Below are 21,454 nucleotides of genomic sequence, written 5' to 3' on the forward strand. Positions count from 1 at the left end.
TTTACCTCATATTGTGGCTGTTCAGCATTTACCTCATATTGTGGCTATTAAGCACTTGCCTCATATTGTGGCTATTCAGCAGTTGCCTCATATTGTGGCTATTCAGCAGTTGCCTCATACTGTGGCTATTCAGCATTTGCCTCATACTGTGGCTATTCAGAACTTGCCTAATATTGTGGCTATTCAGCACTTGCCTAATATTGTGGCTATTCATCATTTACCTCATATTGTGGCTATTCAGCACTTGCCTCATATTGTGGCTATTCAGAATTTGCCTCATACTGTGGCTATTCAGCATTTGCCTCATATTGTGGCTATTCAGCACTTGCCTCATATTGTGGCTGTTCAGCACTTGCCTCATATTGTGGCTATTCAGCACTTGCCTCATATTGTGGCTGTTCAGCACTTGCCTCATATTGTGGCTGTTCAGCACTTGCCTCATATTGTGGCTATTCAGCACTTGCCTAATATTGTGGCTATTCAGCACTTGCCTAATATTGTGGCTATTCATCATTTACCTCATATTGTGGCTATTCAGCACTTGCCTCATATTGTGGCTATTCAGAATTTGCCTCATACTGTGGCTATTCAGCATTTGCCTCATATTGTGGCTATTCAGCACTTGCCTCATATTGTGGCTGTTCAGCACTTGCCTCATATTGTGGCTATTCAGCACTTGCCTCATATTGTGGCTGTTCAGCACTTGCCTCATATTGTGGCTGTTCAGCACTTGCCTCATATTGTGGCTATTCAGCACTTGCCTAATATTGTGGCTATTCAGCATTTACCTCATATTGTGGCTATTCAGCATTTACCTCATATTGTGGCCATTCAGCAGGTGCCTCATATTGTGGCTATTCAGCACTTGCCTCATATTGTGGCTGTTCAGCACTTGCCTCATATTGTGGCTATTCAGCATTTACCTCATATTGTGGCTATTCAGCATTTACCTCATATTGTGGCTATTCAGCATTTGCCTCATATTGTGGCTATTCAGCATTTACCTCATATTGTGGCTATTCAGCATTTGCCTAATATCGTGGCTATTCAGCATTTGCCTCATATTGTGGCTATTCAGAATTTGCCTCATATTGTGGCTATTCAACACTTGCCTCATATTGTGGTTATTCAGCACTTGCCTCATATTGTGGCTGTTCAGCACTTGCCTCATATTGTGGCTATTCATCATTTACCTCATATTGTGGCTATTTAGCACTTGCCTCATATTGTGGCCGTTCAGCACTTGCCTCATATTGTGGCTATTCAGCACTTGCCTCATATTGTGGCTATTCAGCAGTTGCCTCATATTGTGGCTGTTCAGCACTTGACTAATATTGTGGCTGTTCAGCAGTTGCCTCATATTGTGGTTATTTAGCACTTGCCTCATATTGTGGCTATTAAGCACTTGCCTCATATTGTGGCTGTTCAGCACTTGCCTCATATTGTGGCTGTTCAGCATTTGCAAACAAAGAATATGGTGGTCGCTCACATCAACTAAACTAGTTGATGTGAGCGACCACCATATTCTTTGTTTGCAGTTTTGTGAGGCACGAAAGGAGCCAGCATTGGGAGGATGTGTTGGTCTGAATAGTGCCATTAGGAGGTTTCTGGGGTACCTTCTAGGTGAGTCTGCTCTCAGCTTATACATGTACTGTTATTATGCAGTACATTAATTTGTAATTATATGACCCAGAGTGGGTGCTACTATTAGGTAGCAACAATTATTTTGGGGTGAGCGTTTGGGCGTGGAGCTCCCGAAGCTGCTCTGGCTGGGCCTTTTTTCAGGGCATCACCACTTAATTCACATATATATTTTTTTATCACCTTTCTATTTGTTTGACTATTATTTATGTAATTTTAACCCCTTACCATTAACACTTATTGATTTATCTTTACACAACTATACTTTACACTTCACTTTCACCTTTTTTCAATTTTTCGTGTGATGCCCTGGGGATAGTCCTTGGCTGGATTCTTTTGGGGTTCCCTGCATCTCGGACGTGAACCCCATAATGTTAGGGACGCTGGTATAGAGGAGCCTTGACGTTGGCCCAACGTTTATTCAATATTTGCAAATGTATGTAAACCAATACCTATGAATTTCTAGTGTCATATAGGATTCAAGTATTTTTGTTGATTTTGCTGCAGTGTGCTGGAGGGAAAATCCCTTTTTTCTGTATTCAGCATTTGCCTCATATTGTGGCTATTCAGCACTTGCCTAATATTGTGGCGATTCAGCATTTACCTCATATTGTGGCTATTCAGCAGTTGCCTCATATTGTGGCTGTTCAGCAGTTGGCTCACATTGTGGCTGTTCAGCACTTGCCTCACATTGTGGCTGTTCAGCACTTGCCTCATATTGTGGCTGTTCAGCACTTGCCTCATATTGTGGCTGTTCAGCACTTGCCTCATATTGTGGCTGTTCAGCACTTGCCTCATATTGTGGCTGTTCAGCACTTGCCTCATATTGTGGCTGTTCAGCAGTTGCCTCATATTGCGGCTGTTCAGCAGTTGCCTCATATTGCGGCTATTCAGCACTTGCCTCATATTGTGGCTATTCAGCATTTACCTCATATTGTGGCTATTCAGAACTTGCCTCATATTGTGGCTGTTCAGCAGTTGCCTCATATTGTGACTATTCAGCACTGGCCTCATATTGTGGCTACTCAGACCTTGCCTCATATTGTGGCTGTTCAGCAGTTGCCTCATATTGTGGCTATTCAGCACTTGCCTCATATTGTGGCTGTTCAGCACTTGCCTCATATTGTGGCTGTTCAGCACTTGCCTCATATTGTGGCTATTCAGCAGTTGCCTCATATTGTGGCTGTTCAGCACTTGCCTCATATTGTGGCTATTCAGCACTTGCCTCATATTGTGGCTGTTCAGCACTTGCCTCATATTGTGGCTGTTCAGCACTTACCTCATATTGTGGCTGTTCAGCACTTGCCTCATATTGTGGCTGTTCAGCAGTTGCCTCATATTGTGGCTATTCAGCACTTGCCTCATATTGTGGCTGTTCAGCACTTGCCTCATATTGCGGCTATTCAGCACTTGCCTAATATTGTGGCTATTCAGCACTTGCCTCATATTGCGGCTATTCAGCACTTGCCTAATATTGTGGCTATTCAGCACTTGCCTAATATTGTGGCTGTTCAGCACTTACCTCATATTGTGGCTATTCAGCACTTGCCTCATATTGTGGCTATTCAGCCCTTGCCTTATATTGTGGGTGTTCAGCAGTTGCCTCATATTGTGGCTATTCAGCACTTGCCTAATATTGTGGCTGTTCAGCAGTTGCCTCATATTGTGGCTATTCAGCACTTGCCTCATATTGTGGCTATTCAGCACTTGCCTTGTGGCTATTCAGCACTTGCCTCATGGCTATTCAGCACTTGCCTCATATTGTGGCCATTCAGCACTTGCCTAATATTGTGGCTATTAAGCACTTGCCTCATATTGTGGCTGTTCAGCACTTGCCTCATATTGTGGCTGTTCAGCACTTGCCTCATATTGTGGCTGTTCAGCACTTGCCTCTTATTGTGGCTGTTCAGCACTTGCCTCATATTGTGGCTGTTCAGCACTTGCCTAATATTGTGGCTATTCAGCACTTGCCTTATATTGTGGGTGTTCAGCAGTTGCCTCATATTGTGGCTATTCAGCACTTGCCTAATATTGTGGCTGTTCAGCAGTTGCCTCATATTGTGGCTGTTCAGCACTTGCCTCATATTGTGGCTATTCAGCACTTGCCTTGTGGCCATTCAGCACTTGCCTCATATTGTGGCCATTCAGCACTTGCCTCATATTGTGGCTATTAAGCACTTGCCTCATATTGTGGCTGTTCAGCACTTGCCTCATATTGTGGCTGTTCAGCATTTGCAAACAAAGAATATGGTGGTCGCTCACATCAACTAAACTAGTTGATGTGAGCGACCACCATATTCTTTGTTTGCAGTTTTGTGAGGCACGAAAGGAGCCAGCATTGGGAGGATGTGTTGGTCTGAATAGTGCCATTAGGAGGTTTCTGGGGTACCTTCTAGGTGAGTCTGCTCTCAGCTTATACATGTACTGTTATTATGCAGTACATTAATTTGTAATTATATGACCCAGAGTGGGTGCTACTATTAGGTAGCAACAATTATTTTGGGGTGAGCGTTTGGGCGTGGAGCTCCCGAAGCTGCTCTGGCTGGGCCTTTTTTCAGGGCATCACCACTTAATTCACATATATATTTTTTTATCACCTTTCTATTTGTTTGACTATTATTTATGTAATTTTAACCCCTTACCATTAACACTTATTGATTTATCTTTACACAACTATACTTTACACTTCACTTTCACCTTTTTTCAATTTTTCGTGTGATGCCCTGGGGATAGTCCTTGGCTGGATTCTTTTGGGGTTCCCTGCATCTCGGACGTGAACCCCATAATGTTAGGGACGCTGGTATAGAGGAGCCTTGACGTTGGCCCAACGTTTATTCAATATTTGCAAATGTATGTAAACCAATACCTATGAATTTCTAGTGTCATGTAGGATTCAAGTATTTTTGTTGATTTTGCTGCAGTGTGCTGGAGGGAAAATCCCTTTTTTCTGTATTCAGCATTTGCCTCATATTGTGGCTATTCAGCACTTGCCTAATATTGTGGCGATTCAGCATTTTCCTCATATTGTGGCTATTCAGCAGTTGCCTCATATTGTGGCTGTTCAGCAGTTGCCTCACATTGTGGCTGTTCAGCACTTGCCTCATATTGTGGCTGTTCAGCACTTGCCTCATATTGTGGCTGTTCAGCACTTGCCTCATATTGTGGCTGTTCAGCACTTGCCTAATATTGCGGCTGTTCAGCAGTTGCCTCATATTGCGGCTATTCAGCACTTGCCTCATATTGTGGCTATTTAGCATTTACCTCATATTGTGGCTATTCAGAACTTGCCTCATATTGTGGCTGTTCAGCAGTTGCCTCATATTGTGACTATTCAGCACTGGCCTCATATTGTGGCTATTCAGACCTTGCCTCATATTGTGGCTGTTCAGCAGTTGCCACATATTGCGGCTATTCAGCACTTGCCTCATATTGTGGCTATTCAGCACTTGCCTAATATTGTGGCTGTTCAGCACTTACCTCATATTGTGGCTATTCAGCACTTGCCTCATATTGTGGCTGTTCAGCACTTGCCTCATATTGTGGCTGTTCAGCAGTTGCCTCATATTGTGGCTGTTCAGCACTTGCCTCATACTGTGGCTGTTCAGCACTTGCCTCATATTGTGGCTGTTCAGCAGTTGCCTCATATTGTGGCTGTTCAGCACTTGCCTCATATTGTGGCTATTCAGCACTTGCCTCATATTGTGGCTGTTCAGCCCTTGCCTCATATTGCGGCTATTCAGCACTTGCCTAATATTGTGGCTATTCAGCACTTGCCTTATATTGTGGCTGTTCAGCAGTTGCCTCATATTGTGGCTGTTCAGCACTTGCCTAATATTGTGGCTGTTCAGCAGTTGCCTCATATTGTGGCTATTCAGAACTTGCCTCATATTGTGGCTATTCAGCACTTGCCTTGTGGCCATTCAGCACTTGCCTCATATTGTGGCCATTCAGCACTTGCCTAATATTGTGGCTATTAAGCACTTGCCTCATATTGTGGCTGTTCAGCACTTGCCTCATATTGTGGCTGTTCAGCACTTGCCTCATATTGTAGCTATTCAGCATTTGCCAAATATTGTGGCTATTCAGCACTTGCCTCATATTGTGGCTATTCAGCAGTTGACTCATATTGTGGCTGTTCAGCACTTGCCTCATATTGTGGCTGTTCAGCACTTGCCTCATATTGTGGCTATTCAGCAGTTGACTCATATTGTGGCTGTTCAGCACTTGCCTCATATTGTGGCTGTTCAGCACTTGCCTCATATTGTGGCTATTCAGCACTTGCCTCATATTGTGGTTCAGCACTTGCCTCATATTGTGGCTGTTCAGCACTTGCCTCATATTGTGGCTGTTCAGCACTTGCCTCATATTGTGGCTGTTCAGCACTAGCCTCATATTGTGGCTGTTCAGCAGTTGCCTCATTTTGTGGCTATTCAGCACCTGCCTCATATTGTGGCTGTTCAGCATTTACCTCATATTGTGGCTGTTCAGCACTTGCCTCATATTGTGGCTGTTCAGCAGTTGCCTCATATTGTGGCTGTTCAGCACTTGCCTCATATTGTGGCTGTTCAGCACTTACCTCATATTGTGGCTGTTCAGCACTTGCCTCATATTGTGGCTGTTCAGCAGTTGCCTCATATTGCGGCTATTCAGCACTTGCCTCATATTGCGGCTGTTCAGCTCTTGCCTCATATTGCGGCTGTTCAGCACTTGCCTAATATTGCGGCTGTTCAGCACTTGCCTTATATTGTGGCTGTTCAGCACTTGCCTCATATTGTGGCTGTTCAGCACTTGCCTCATATTGTGGCTGTTCAGCACTTGCCTCATATTGTGGCTGTTCAGCAGTTGCCTCATATTGTGGCTGTTCAGCACTTGCCTTGTGGCTATTCAGCACTTGCCTCATATTGTGGCCATTCAGCACTTGCCTCATATTGTGGCCATTCAGCACTTGCCTCATATTGTGGCTATTAAGCACTTGCCTCATATTGTGGCTGTTCAGCACTTGCCTCATGTTGTGGCTGTTCAGCACTTGCCTCATATTGTGGCTGTTCAGCACTTGCCTCATATTGTAGCTGTTCAGCATTTGCCAAATATTGTGGCTATTCAGCACTTGCCTAATATTGTGGCTGTTCAGCACTTGCCTAATATTGTGGCTGTTCAGCACTTGCCTCATATTGTGGCTGTTCAGCACTTGCCTCATATTGTGGCTGTTCAGCACTTGCCTCATATTGTGGCTGTTCAGCACTTGCCTCATATTGTGGCTGTTCAGCACTTGCCTCATATTGTGGCTGTTCAGCAGTTGCCTCATATTGTGGCTGTTCAGCACTTGCCTCAATTTGTGGCTGTTCAGCAGTTGCCTCATATTGTGGCTGTTCAGCAGTTGCCTCATATTGTGGCTGTTCAGCACTTGCCTCATAGTGTGGCTGTTCAGCACTTGCCTCATAGTGTGGCTGTTCAGCACTTGCCTAATATTGTGGCTATTCAGCACTTGCCTCATATTGTGGCTGTTCAGCACTTGCCTAATATTGTGGCTGTTAAGCACTTGCCTCATATTGTGGCTGTTCAGCACTTGCCTCATATTGTGGCTGTTCAGCACTTGCCTCATATTGTGGCTGTTCAGCACTTGCCTCATATTGTGGCTGTTCAGCACTTGCCTCATATTGTGGCTGTTCAGCAGTTGCCTAATATTGTGGCTGTTCAGCACTTGCCTAATATTGTGGCTGTTAAGCACTTGCCTCATATTGTGGCTGTTCAGCATTTGCCTCATATTGTGGCTGTTCAGCACTTGCCTCATATTGTGGCTGTTCAGCACTTGCCTCATATTGTGGCTGTTAAGCACTTGACTAATATTGTGGCTGTTCAGCAGTTGCCTCATATTGTGGCTATTCAGCACTTGCCTTGTGGCTATTCAGCACCTGCCTCATATTGTGGACATTCAGCACTTGCCTCATATTGTAGCTATTCCGCACTTGCCTAATATTGTGGCTATTCAGCACTTGCCTCATATTGTGGCTATTCAGCACTTGCCTTGTGGCTATTCAGCACTATCCTACAGTAACTCAGACTTTCAGTAATGTCTTTCCTCCTGAAGGTTTAATTACTTCAACTCTCTTGTGTCGCCTACTAGTATCCTGAATCAATCATGTTTACTGGATTCAAAACAGCGATTTCTAAACTTGTTAAAGCTTAACTCTGTGACATGTTTGTTGCAGTGTATGAGACACTCAGGCAGATTTCTTCATTATACTACACTAAGGTTGCTTTGCCGGAGATACAGTATATAGGCAGTATACAACTGTCACACATGGTCTGCCAGTAATCCCACTTATAAGCGGTGCAGCAAGAAGCTATTGGAAAGAACTGCACATTCATATATAATCTATATATGCTTTCCTCAATCATTACTCTCATCAGCCCCATGAAGAGTCTGGGGATCTAAGAGGAGGGTTGGTAAGCTAGAACAGAATGCAGTCAGGATACTGGAGGGCGCTATCCCACCCGCCGATATCCCCACACTTACATCCCAACATGGGACTAAAGATAGGCGTCGAAATCCAGACACCTATCATTAGCCCCACTACGGAATCCTGAAACCCGGCATACCAAACAAATGTATGCCGGGTGTCTTCGTGTCTAGCCGCGTGGGGGGGGAGTCTTAGGTTTAGCAACCCTCGGGGGAACTTAGGGTTAGGCACCCCCGGGTGGGTTAGGGAAGGGGGAGGATAGGCTTAGGCACTACTAGGGGGAGTTAGGGTTAGGCACCCCCCTGGGAGGGTTAGGTTTAAGGTGCACGGAGGGGGGGTTAGGTTTAGGCACTAACGGGGGGGAGGTTTGGGTTAAGCACTAGCGGGGGAGGTTAGGGGTAGGCACCCCTAAGGGAGGTTTAGGGGGGGAGAGAGGAGGGTTAGGGTACTTACCTGCAGCTGTTGGGATTTCGACCCGCTTGGCTGCCGCTGTCGGTATTTAATCCGATGGCTAAACAGCCGCCAGCATTACATACTGATTCCGCTAGAATGAAGAGATGAGTCTTAAGGACACATTTGAAGACCTGGATGTAGGATTGTGAGTACATTCCAGAGGCTGGAAGCAGCATGGCATGTAGGAGTGGGAAGTGGTGAGCCAGGAGTCTTTAACGGAGCAAAGTGGGTTGGAGGCAGTGTGTGTGAAAATGTGACTGTAGATGTAGGGAAAAGAAGAGTGGTTGACTGCTTTGTACCTGTACAAGATGAGTTTAAACTTTTTTCTATATGGGACAAGGAATCAATAGAGTGACCAGAGAGAGGCCTATTGGTGATGGGGACCTGCAATATCATGTGATCTGATGCAGAACAGTCTTCCTTTACCAAATGCTTCTACTCTAAGGTAAGAGTTTCAGGAATCAGAAGTTTTCAAATACCAAGTACCCTTGGTTATCCAGGCATAACACTGTCATTGATTGGGCTACTGATCAGATTTGTTGGTGGAGAAAGAGTCTTCAGTCCGATTGCAACTAGGGATGTGCAGGCTCTGGTTAGTTCAGATTTTCCAGCCAAATTTAGATTTTTCCCGCCAAAAAATGGGTGAAAGATGATGTTTGTCCATGAAAGATGACGTTTTGCCTCTTTCTGAGACCCGATTTTTTGTGGGAAAAATCAGAATTTGGCTGGAAAATCTGAACTAATCCGAGCCTGCGCATCCCTAATTGCAACAAGATGCCCATTAGGGTCGCTACAGAGTCTGTTAAGGGAGTACCAGATCCCTATAAGAACTTCTCCAATGTTTTAAGGAAGAAATCAGCAGATGTTTTCTCTCACACCGGCCATACATACAAAAATATCCCCCAAAATAACACACCCACACACACCCACTTCCAATTATACCGTATAAAAGGGGTGGGGTGTCACAGTTTGGAGGTGTGGTTTGGCAGATCTGGGCAAAGCATACAAGTCAGCACTGGGAATGGGTACCAGTACTGTTGGACTGGGGCATAAAGGGCCCACCAGGAGAAAGCAGTGGTAGGGGCCCATATAGTAAACACCCATATAGTTCACCATAGTCCTGGGAATGCAGTAAAATGTAACATATGTATATTAAAAATCACATGATGGTGGTCCTGTCTACATATACCACATTAATCTACATATGTCAGTGTCTGAAACGCAATGAGAACTGCATTAAATCTAGTAGAGGCCAAATACATGCCAATATAAATAATAATAAAAAAAGGTTAAATTATCTAGGTTATTACTGCTGAGATGACTAAATTGTTGGTTACTTTTATTTTATTTTTTTGTACAACTACATTCTTAGTTTATAATCTGCTATGTTATTTTAACACAAGAAAACATTAGGGGGGATTTAAATTAGGCACAAAATAAAAAAACAGCGCTAATTAAATATAATGATGTAAAGCTATATAAAATTAATGTTTATCAATATAATATAAAAATTCATCACAAAATACGTATAACTGAGCAGCAGAATATATCTATGTGCCTGTGGCAGCACACACATACACCTGACAAAGCCCCAGATTCGTGGAGCGAAACGCGTCAGAAACTTCCTTTTGGACCCATTGGATCATCCATTTGTATTTGAGCATTTAATATATTATCAGCACACCGAGACACAAGACCTGCAGTCCCGCTGGATACAAGCCTGCAGCTGGAGTAGAGGCTAGGATTGAGACGCGGCAAGACTAATACCAAAACTATTCAATCATTAAGCAGCCGCTATACTTCAGTCTCTCCGGATACATCAGCCTCCTCTGCCGCTCATACAGCTTCTCACCTGCTCGGATGTGAACTAAGCAACCTGTAAGTTATTACATGTGACATTGTCTGCCAGGATACGCGGCTCTATATAATCTGTTACATTTGAACAGCAGCTCATTATATTCCTGGTGAGATCGGAGATCACCAATCATAGATGCGGATACCTATGGATTAATACATGTGTTTTTACCATTTTTTGGATCCACCTCTTCCAGCGATTCTTGTATTACACAAACATAATAATTTATTGACACATTTAGTTTTTTTAGTTCATTGTGATTGTTAATTTTGTGTGATTGTTCTTGTTCTGATATATATTGACCGGTCAAATTGAATCAATAATAGTAAATACATTTTATACATTATAATTTTTGTATTAGTGGTGATTTGTTCTTATCAATTCTCTTGGAAACATATTTTTATTAGCTCAGATATTCATTATTTTCTCTTTTTCTGGGATTTCAATTAGGCCCGTTAATTTTTCGCAATTCAATTATATCCCTTTTTTATTTTTTCAAAACAAAAAGGGTTCTGCCCGAAAACACATAGAATCAGCCGGGAAAACGAGGTCATCAAAGGGGATTTTTTTTTTGACAGGTGAAATCCCTGATAACTGCCGCCTTCAGGGCTAATTGAATAGCCCCCAGGGGATCAATTAGCCTTGGTAAGTTACCGTGTCTAACTGTATTCCCCCTAGATCTGCTAACCCAACCACTAATTTTGATTGGCGGGAGGGTGAATCTTGGTGTGGTATAGAAACACACCAAGCACCCATGTTCCTGTCTACCAGGTAACTGATGCTGTCAGAATAACAATGTATAATTCAAGTGCACGGTCTGGAACCTGACATTGGAAGAGGTGGTGGGGCACACCAGGGATTTCGCCTGTACATCTGTGGGCCAGTCCGATTCTGGGTACCAATAATTTACTTAGCCAGGCAAATACCCTTATTCACTGGTAAACCAACACATTAAGATGTAGAAAATGGCTGGATTGCTTGTGATGAAAGTGTTATGCAAGTGTTAAACCGTATTGGGTTGTTTGGATATAAAAGTAACATAGGGCACTTTGTTTGTCAATTTGGATTAAATCAATTGTTAAACAACAAATCTTGTACTGTAACACAGATCCAGGAAGAGGTTTTAGTGAGCAAAGCTTTTAAGAAACATTAACCTGTCTTACATGGTTATATATTTAAAAGCTCATGTCACAACTTTCCCATTACAGACTTCCTTGAATCTCTTTTCACTATTAGCAAAGATTTTTAAGTCCAGATGCTACGAGTAGTTAAACGGCCAGTGTTTTACACGCTAAAAGGAGTATATTTACTAAAGTGTGGGGTTTTTTTTAAGTGGAGTTGTTTCCCATAGCAACCACATTCTACATAACATTTATCTAGCACCTTCAAGATGATAATAGCTAAAATGTGATTGGTTACTATGGGCAACATCTCCACTTCTAAAAACCCGCACTTTAGAAATATACCCCTAAAAGACTAAACACATTTCTTTTTTGCTTTTTTTGACGTTGGTTTGCTGGCGTCTCAAGTGAAAATAAATTATATTACATTAGCATGTATGTAAATAATCTTAAATGCTGGAAGTTCCATTCTGTGAATGGAAGTTTTGCAATTGCTCCTAGAAATCCTGAAAGCTAGTGAATGTTTCTTAAGAGTCATGGAAGTCTGTGTGATAATGTATATGAACGTGTGGAGCAGCATGCAGATAAAGTACTGTACATTTCTGTTTTAAGGAACAATTTATATAAAGTAGATTGTTGGCTGTAGAAATATGGAGGAATTCCTGCCACTAGTGCTGCAGGTCTTTTAAATCCTACTAAATGACCAAACTTACTCCATTGTGGCCCTGCTTTACAATGTTGGAAAATCTCGGCATTGTGCAGCGGGGGTGGAGCCACAATGGCGCGGTCAGGCTCTTGCTTTGCCCTCAATGCCGGGTAATGTCCCCCCGCCACGCCCACCCCTGCTGTACCAACCTGGCTGCCCCCTCTCAAAAAGGGGCAGCCAGAATGTCAGCAAGTATGCCTTAAAACCTATAAACAATGCTTTACACAGACAGCAACGTAATAGACAAAAAACAAGACAGACAACAGGCTTTAAGACCATGGAGGTGATTTATCAAGCAATGAAAAGTGTGGATAAATTGCCCATAGCAACAAGTTTCTGCCTATCACTTCAGAGAATGTACTTTTTAAATGCTACCTCAAAGCTGATTGGTTACTATGGGCAACTCTTTTTACTGCTTGATAGATCTCCCTCAATTCCACAAACAGAAGAGCCCACAAACATACTTAGCACTGTAAGCACTTTTCATGGATCTGTAGAAGTTACGATAAAGTTTCTAGGGCTGCAGATGAGGGACAAGGTGACCCAGACCAACACTACAGATGGTGGCTCGTCCAAGCAATTCGGCTACAAGCGAGAGGAGCTGCTTATGCCGCATAACCAGCAGCTGTGACAGATGTTCTCCATTGCCTACAGGTAAGAATACAACACCAATTATTTATCTTCATCCTTATGTCATTTCAGGTTAATACCGTTGCCAATCTCTTTGTAACTGTATGATTATACTGCAATTTATTCTCCACATCATCCTTCATACCAGGTGTCGTCATGGCTTATATCAATGTATTTATTTCTGTCCCATGAGGGGTACACCACATTGATAAGAGGATTTGGTATTTATCTTAAATGTAAATACAAATAGAACCAGCACATTTAATCCTAGGATTTAATATGTCCTCAGATCATACCAGAGAAATATATTGGCATGTTTTATCACTAGTACTAAACTTAGAATTAGGGTCATAGTACTTTTTTGGATCAAAGCTCCTTCAACTATGAATGTAATGCAGTTTGGTTTTGTTTTGGTCTTACCATGTCTTACTATGTCCCTGTTTTATGTACAGTATGTCCTGTTTTTCCCCCACTGTCTGGCACTGTGGAACCTTACAAAATAATAATTATCTGGCGAGGCAGTGATGCAGTAGCCTATAGTGCAAGCCCTGGGGGCTGCTTTTGTGATCTAAAATGGAGGAACAGCAGCAGATACCTCAGATATATTCTAGTGACGCCTATGTTTTGCGAGGGGTTATGTACGGGATCTCGACAGTCAGAATCCCGACAGATTTTTGTTAGTATTATAACCCTTACCCTAACCTTCCCAATGACCCTAACCCTCATGTCCGGCAGCCTAACCCTAACCCTTCCCTTCCGCAGCCTAACCATTCCCTCCCGCAGCCTAACCCTAACCCTTCCCCTAGTGCTTAATCCTAACCCCTAACTCTAATACTTCCCTCCACAATCTGTCGGGATTCTAACAGTCGGGTTGCCGCTGTCAGTTTTGTGACCAGCGGCACCATGACTGTCGGGGATGCCGACTACATACCTTTGCGAGTATCCCCTGAAAATTGCTATTTTGGGGGATCTCCCATAAAATTACTTGGACAAATATGCCCCAACGTATTCTCAGGCAATTATTATATCACGAGATACAGTCACAGCATGTAATTACATATTTCCTGGATTGCATTGTGGGTAAAAATTATGTGTGATCTATTGGCTGTCTAGCCCTTTATATTTCTGCATGCTCCATGTTCTATGTAGCTGAATGGAGTTTTACTTGTGGCAGTGACAAAAGTCAGAAAAGGCCTCATTCTGGATTATTTTACTGTATCTAGAATGTTGCAGGACTATGAAATACAGATCCAGAGTCCCTACATTTATAATGCACTCGCTATAGCAGATGCTCTTCCATTCTATTTATTTTCTGTAAGAAAATTGAGATCTGAGTGGTACTAAGCAACTACTGATATTTTACATTATCACTCCAAAACCAATGTGGTACCGAAGATGGCTAATATCTATCATTTGTCACCTGTTACTAAGGGCTCTATTCATCATCACTTCATTTCTACAAAAACAGGTGAAAATTAACCTTTTCACCTGCAATTGTAGAAATTAAGTATTCAGACCATTCATCAAGAAGGTAAAGCAGGAGATATCACCGATATCTGCTGCTTACCTTCCTCCTGCGGAATGGCCTGATGTCCCCATAGACTAGTATGGGGACTGAATTCATCAAGCTCCGATAATACAATATTTTCATAGCTTGAGTGCAAGAGCATTCGCCATCTTCAAATGGCATCTGCTTTCACTCGCAACCCGCTCTGGAGTCCTGAGTTGCGAAAAGGGATCCTTTAAGATCCCTCCGCCCCTGTCTGGCTCCTGCTGCGGGACGTCGGGGCTCTTGTGCGCATGCGTGACCTGTAGGTCACCCATGCACACTATGTCACTGCTCGTGGGGACTACTGATTTTCTGATCAGCTGTCACCGAGCAGGAGCAATGATGAATTGCTCGGGCGTCCGTGGTGAGTTAGAATGTTAATTATCGGGGTAACATCATGAATAGACCCCTTAATCCTATATTTTCATAATTTCCACATAGAGCCTGAGATATTCACATCTATAAATATCCTATTGCATTACAATTGAAACGCACCAGATTTTGTAATAAATTGATACCCTGGGGGAGTTTAAGCCATGTAATCTCCCTATAAAATGCCGCCATACAGATTTATAGATGTTTCCTCCTTGACCGAACATTGATCTTTAAAGTGGTCCAGTGCTGTTGACCTATACATTACAGCGACCAATATTCAGACATATAAAAAGATCTACTATCGCTATAAATTCTGAAAGGCAGACATTTATATGAATATTCGTCTTAGTGACCATGGTACAACACAAATTGCTGATTTGGCCATATTTAGTGGTGGGGAAAAATCATCTATATGTGCTTTAATGTAAATGCATAATGCATGCTGCTCCAAAGAGATCATTTAAAGTAATGTATCATATTTTATTCATTACTGTGCTGGATAGCTTGGTAATAAGAAAAAAAACTATCTAATCTAGTGACCTAAGAAAACTCTACTTTAACTAGTAGAAACATCAGCACCAATGCCTAGCTGGCCATTTATGGCCCATATTCAATTGCAGGCGAAAAGTCCAGGACTTTTCGCCTGCCGGACTTTCCGCCTGCATCGTGTGTTTTTGGAGAAAACTTTCCGCGCTCACGACCGCTTTTTGCCCTATTTAATTTCAAAGGACGTGAAAACGGCACCCGGCAAAACTTGAGCAGGCGGAAAGTCCTCTCAAAAATATGGAAATCAGCCTGACACCCCCCAAAAGATGCACTGACATGGGGGATCACTATGGATACCCCCAAATTGCCCTGCTGAAGGTATTTGGGGTACTTAAATAGGCTGAATGGGTGCTGTTTAGCGTATTTGCATAAGGGTTGAAGAATAGCATTTAGAAGGTATTTTTGGTGAAAATAACTAGTCCCAGCAAAATTGGGGTACCTGAAAATGGGGGGTAGCATATTTTAAAGTTGTTAAAGTAAAGTTTTAAAAATTGTGAAAAATCCACCTGCCACAATCACCTGCAAAGTAAAAAACACCTGGGGCATACTTGAGGACCCCCCTGGATCCTATTTCGCTAGTATTTAAATTTGTCCCCCAACTTTGAACTTTTTCACCCCCAAAACAAAAATAAATTTTTGGGGAGTTCTTAAGTGTTTTTTTTCCGCCTGCTTTCAGAGGCAAATCTTTTTGCCTATACGAATGCATTGACTTTCCACGTACGTGAAAAGTCTTTGCAATTGAATTCGGCGGAAAGTCACCGACAGGCGAAATGACGTCATCGAAAAATAAAACTTTTGCAGAGAACGGCTTTTCGCCTGCAATTGAATACGGGCCTATGTATGTTTCTAGTGTTTGCTCCCCATAGTTCTATTAGAGATGGGGATTTATAAATACTTTGTTTTCCTTTCATACATTCACATTACTATTTTGATCAGTGCTTTTTGTGTGTTAGAGACGCATTACAGAGAGTTGTGACAACTGGTAATATCTCTGAATCATATGAAATGTATCAATTGAATTGAGTAGGTTAAAATAAATACGTGTGTGTGTGTGTGTGTGTGTGTGTGTGTGTGTGTGTGTGTGTGTGTGTGTGTGTATATATATATATATGTATATATATATGGGTCTGTGTACTAAGCAGTGATAAGTGGCAGAGTGAAAGGTGATAAGTCTGTGATAAGTGCCAGCCAATCAGCTTCCAACTGCCATCTCACAGGCTGTGTTTGAAAAATGACAGTTGGGAGCTGATTGGCTGGCACTTATCACAGACTTTTCACTCTGTCGCTTATCACTGCTTAGTACATAGACCCCATAGAAATCCAAGCTGGAATCCGGCACTCAATATAAATGAAAGTATCTTAACCCGTTGCCTTCCGACCCAAACGCACAGCAAGTGTGCCACATGTACACAGCAAACTCGGCGGCACTCAGGGAATTTGTAATAAAAGACAATAGACACCAAAGGTTCAGTCTAGTCGACGTTTCATGCATTGAAACGTCGACTAGACTGAACCTTTGGTGTCTGTTGTCTTATTACAAATTCCCTGAGTGCCGCAGAGTTTGCTGTGTGTGTGTATATATATATATATATATATATATTATATACACACACTATACAATGCTGAACATTATACTAAGTTCCTGTACAAATGACAAATACAGTAGGCCTGGGTCTCTGCATCCCAGCTCTTTGCAATCCCCATTGTACCGTTTAAATTTCTCATCCTCTTCTGTCTCCCGCTTCCATTATTCACATGCTTTTCTTTCTGATTATTTATGAGCCAAACCGAGATCCTGACCTTCGTTTAACCAGCACAATCTATCAGCTCACCACTAACGTTGTAAATCACTATACAATCGGTGTCATAAATCACCTGAAATAACTAATTTCATTTCAGATTTATAGTGGCATGGATATTCCCACAGCTACAGCATATCTGCCCCATAAGCAAAAAACATAGCATTCCCCAGTCATTTCTAAGTGCACATAGTGGAGGCTTGCTTGGTACATTGAGATAAGCCCGTCATTGCCCAGACAGACGTGACAGGGAAGCCTGTCAGGTGAGGGACAGAGAGCAGCCACGCTGGACAAGTCATATTTGGCATTTGTAACCCAGAAGACTCCGTTTTTCTCCTCTCTTCCTGCATATTATCATATCAATCATGCTTCTGTGGAAGTGGAATTTGCTCAATAATATATTCCATTAACATTTAAGTGGAGAGAGGTTGAACTGACACGTTGCTATAATTCAGTTTTTATAGAAACCTCTGAAGGTGATTCATCAGCTTTTCCCCATGAAAAAGCTGGTTCTCATCTCTTACCAGATTTTGCTATTGAAAACGTATTTGGTATGAGTGTAATTGAGGTTTTTCTGTACCTATAAAAATAAAGCAAATGTGTTATGTAATAGCCACTGATTCTGAAGAAAAGAGAAAACTGCCAGATTTACTCTCGCCTGGCTGCAAGTCGCTGCGTAAATTTTACTAATGTTAAAGATAGAAGTCGCCAGATGTAATAGTTGGTGGGTTTGTAACTCGCTGTAAATGTGCCAGAACAAAATAAAATGCAGCTCTCTCCTCTGGAACAGGATGTAAAAGAAAACATAAAAGGCATAGCACCCCCTCCCCTATTTCCTCCACACACAGCATTCTAGTATTTTCAATATAAGCTGGTATTGGAATAATCAGGGGGGGACAAAAGCACACCCCAAATTTTCTATTGCCAGCCCTCTGCCTTTTATTGCCAACCTTCAGCCTCGTGCCTCACAACGCAGACCAAGATCTGCATATATCAGAGTGTGACCGCACACCTAAGAGCGGTATATCTATCACATGTATACAGTGCATCTGGAAAGTATTCACAATGCTTCACTGTATCCACATTTTGTTCAATTACAGCCTTATTCCAAAATGGAATAAATAAATTTTTGTCCACAAAATTCTACACACAATACCCCATAATGACAATGTGCAAAAAGTTTTTTCTGAGATTTTTGTAAATTTAATTTAAAAAAAAAAAAAAAAATCACATGTGCATAAGTATTCACAGCCTTTGCTCAATACTTTCTTGATGCACCTTTAACAGCAATTACAGCCTCAAGTCTTTTTGAATATGAAGCCATAAGATTGGCACACCTATATTTGGGCAGTTTCCCCCATTCCTCTTTGCAGCACCTCTCAAGCTCCATCAGTTAGGATGAGAAGCGTCGGTGCACAGCCATTTTCAGATTCAATTGGATTAAAGTCTGGGCTCAGGCTGGGCCACCCAAGGACATTCACAGGGTTGTCCTGAAGCCACTTATTTGATATCTTGGCTGTGTGCTTAGGGTCGTCCTGCTGAGAGATGAACCGTCGCCCCAGTCTGAGGTCAATAGCGCTCTGGAGCAGGTTTTCATCCAGGATGTCTCTGTGCACTGCATTCATCTTTCCCTCTATCCTGACTAGTCTCCCAGTTCCTACCGCTGAAAAACATTCCCACAGCATGATGCTGCCACCGCCATGCTTCACTGTAGGGATGGTATTGGCCAGGTGATGAGCGGAGCCTGGTTTCCTCCAAACATAACGCCTGGCATTCACGCCAAAGAGTTCAATCTTTGTCTCTCATGGTCTGAGAGTCCTTCAAGTGCATTTTGGCAAACTCCAGACGGGCTGCCATATGCTTTTACTAAGGAGTGGCTTCCGTCTGGCCACTCTACCATACAGGCCTGATTGGTGGATTGCTGCAGAGATGGTTATTCTTCTGGAAGGTTCTCCTCTCTCCACAGAGGAATGCTCAGTGGCGTAACTACAGCCCCCGCAGACTCCGCGGTGGCGTGGGGGCGCGGAGGATTGTGGGCTACAGATTCCATGCGGACTGGCTGTCCGCATGAAATTCTGCTGAAAACAGGCCCTCCAAAAATGGCCGGTGCATAGGAGACATACACTAGAGATCCTACTGGACCTCTAGCATCTGTTACTGTTAGACACCCAGTGGCTCCCCGCTGTACTGTGATGAGGAGACAGAGAGGTACAGACAGGCAGGGACAGACTGGATTCCGCAGCGCAGCCTCCCTACCGACAAACTGTCCGCTACTCCGCCTCCTTGCGACGCTGTCCTCAGCATCACCTCCCTCCAGTCAGTTTCCTCAGCTCTGCCTCCCTGCTGTCACTGTGTGTGTGCATGCACGCTCGGGGAGAGGAACGCTGTGCTCATGAGGACACCGCATGGGAACCATCCTCAGAAGCCAGCTCATAGTTTAAGCTGCCACTGTAGTCTGCCTTATTCACTATCCCAGCACTGAAGATGTGTGTATGTGTTCCTGCTGGGTGCTAAGCCGCCGCGGAGAGCCCACTGCCTGCCTTGAGAGGGGGAGGAGAAGCAGCCAGTCTCAGGCAGCGCTGATCAAAGAAGTGCCCTGTTTGGTGCCGAGCCACCCACGGAGAGCGTTGGGGATGGGAAGGAGGAGATGCAGCCCGTCTCTGTCAGCAAAGGGGGACTGAGAGGTACTGTAACTGGGACAAAGTAGTGTGAGCACTGTGAGGTGTAGGGAGTAGGATAGGGAAGAAGGTAGTGTAAAGCACAGGGGGTGGGGGGAAGCAGGTAGTGTGAGGAGCAGGGGGTGGGGAGCAAGTAGTGTGAGGCACAGGGGGTGGGGGGAAGCAAGTAGTGTGAGGCACAGGGGGTGGGGGGAAGCAAGTAGTGTGAGGCACAGGGGGTGGGAGAGGGAAGCAGGTAGTGTGAGGTGCAGGGGGTGGGTGAGAGAAGCAGGTAGTTAAGGCACAGGGGGTGTGGAATAATATGTAAGGGGCATTACGGTGTGTGGAATAATATGTAAGGGGCATTACTATAAGGAAGAAAAATATTGTAAACTGTCTAGGGGGGGTGGGGGCACATTTTTAACTTTTGTATTGGGAGCCATATTGCGTATAAATGTCCCTGTAATTATTTTTGACAAAAAGCCATGGGGGGGTGTCTGAAACTTTTTTGGCAGGGGGGAGCAAAATTTATAGTTACGCCACTGGGAATGCTGTAGCTCTGAAAGAGTGACCATCGTGTCTTGGTTACCTCCCTGAATAGGGCTCTTCTCCCCCGATCGCTCAGTTTAGACGGTGTTATGTTCTGGGTTGTTTGTGGACCCGGGGTGGTAGCAGGAGCGATCACAGAAGCCGATTTGAAAATAAAACTAGGATTTTTAATAAGTGCTTGAGTAGACATATAATGTGGCAGTAAATAAAAGTCCATGAATATATAAATGTGCACAAGAGTTCTGTGGTGGGAGTAAAAGGGTTAATGTCCAAGTAGAAACAATTAGAGCTGTCCAGGTGTGCAGGTAGTGAAACTGAAAATAATCAAGCCAGGTATGCAGGTAGTGAACTGAAAATAATCAAGCCAGGTATGCAGGTAGTGAACTGAAGCGCAGGATGTCAGCAGGCTCAGGCACTCAGGCATGGGCAATGGTGATGGAGGAAGCGGGTAGTCCAGTGGGAGCTAGGAGCTGACAGGCAGACTGGCAGACAGCGAATTCACAGGAACAGGATAAGCACAGAGAACTCCCTCTCAGCTAGGCTGAGATACACGTTGCACTGGCAAAGAAGGAAGGCACTGACCCTTCCTAAATACCCCATGCAGTGCTGTTACTGGCCGGAGGGAACATGTGACTCACCAGGATTGGCCAGCCGCATCACATGGCCAGAAGGCAAGATGGCGGTGCCCATGCCAAAGGGAATGGAGACGCCCCCAGGCCTTACCAGCGCAGAGTGACAACAGGCCCGCACAACAACGCGCGCAGCCAAAGCCCCCCACCAGACACCAGCTCCGCCACCAGACAGCCCGCGCCACAATGACCTCACAGGTAACACTCGCCTAGCGCCATGCTGAAATACCCTGGCCGTGACAGTACCCCCCCTTTTGGGGTGGGTCAGGATACTCACCAGGCTTCTCCGGATGGGCAGAATGGAATCTCATGATGAGCGTGGGAGCGTGGACATCACGAGCATCGGTCCAGCAACGTTCCTCTGGACCGTAACCTTTCCAGTCCAGCAAATACTGTAGATGACCTCTACGTAGACGAGAGTCCAAGATCTGGATGACCTCAAACTCAACTCCTCTCTCCGTCTGGACTCGAGGAGAAGCAGGT

This window comes from Taudactylus pleione, unplaced genomic scaffold (genome assembly GCF_031769625.1).
Source record: "Taudactylus pleione unplaced genomic scaffold, aTauple2 ptg000113l, whole genome shotgun sequence".
Lineage (NCBI taxonomy): Eukaryota > Metazoa > Chordata > Amphibia > Anura > Myobatrachidae > Taudactylus > Taudactylus pleione.